Source organism: Cicer arietinum, chromosome 6 (genome assembly GCF_000331145.2).
Source record: "Cicer arietinum cultivar CDC Frontier isolate Library 1 chromosome 6, Cicar.CDCFrontier_v2.0, whole genome shotgun sequence".
Classification (NCBI taxonomy): Eukaryota; Viridiplantae; Streptophyta; class Magnoliopsida; order Fabales; family Fabaceae; genus Cicer; species Cicer arietinum.
Window position 1 is genome coordinate 52,722,595 of NC_021165.2, and position 1,311 is coordinate 52,723,905.

Genomic DNA, 1,311 nt, shown 5'->3' on the forward strand with positions numbered 1-1,311 from the left:
AGGAAAAGGAAGTGGCATATTTTGCACAACATCAACATTTTCAGGTATCAAAGTGTCCTCACCAACCTTATTATTTTTCACAGAAGTTTCAGGTACCTTTGGTATTTCAACAGCTTTCCCAGATCTCAATGTAATTGCACTGACATTGGGAGTATTTGGATTTACTACTGATTGTGCAGGCAATTGGTTTGATACATGAGTCTGCAATTGATTAATTGAAGTGGCTAGCTGACCAATCTTTGTTTCCAGATTTTGAATGGTAGAATATGTTCTTTGTTGAAATAGGAGATTCTTGACAGCCATCTACTTAACGAGGTCCTCTAATGAAAGTGCATTGTTTTGCTGTTGTGGAATATTTTGTTGTTGTTGTTGTTGCTCCCTAGGTTGTTGTTGTGCAGATGAATTCCCTCTTCTCAGGTTGGGATGGTTTCTCCAACCAGGATTGTACCTATTAGATGACAGATCATAGTTGGTTTGAGGATTGTATATTTTTGTTGAATATGCTTGAGGAGCATCCGCAATTGGATCTTCTTGCAATGTAGAACATCAATCTATAGGATGATCTCGAGAAGTGCAAACACCACAGACCACTGCTTGGGTTTTACCTATTGCCAACTTATTTACTAAAGTTGTAAGCTCGTCAAGCGTGCCTTCTAAATTCTTGTGGGAAGAAGCTTGAATTTCATTCACACCCCTTGTCAACATTGTTGGATTGCTTCTAGTTGTAAACTATTGAGAATTAATGACCATTTTCTCAATGAAAGCTTTTGCCGCTTATTGGGTCTTATCAACAAGTGCTCCCTCGCTAGTAACATCCAAAATGCTTCTATCCATAGGTAGCAAGCCTTCATAAAAATATTGGATGAGCAATTGTTCAAAAATCTGGTGATAAGGACAACTAGACACTAATTTATTGAATCTCTCCCAATAGTCGTATAACGATTCCCTGTCAATCTACCTAATGCCACATATTTCTTTTCTTATTGAAGCAGCTCTTGAGGCAGGGAAAAATTTTTATAGAAAAAATTTCTTGAGACCATTCCAACTTATAACAGAACCTGGTTAAAGGTAGTATAACCAGTCTTTGGCAGCATCTTGGAGTGAAAATGGGAAGGCTCTCAGCTTAATATGGTCTTCTGTGACTCCATGAGGCTTCATGGTAGAACACACAACATGGAATTTCTTCAAGTGTTTGTGGGGATCCTCACCTGCAAGACCATTAAACCTTGGAAGCAAATGTATTAAATCAGATTTAAGTTCAAATGGTACAGTAACTTCAAGATATGTGATACACAATGCATTATAATTGAC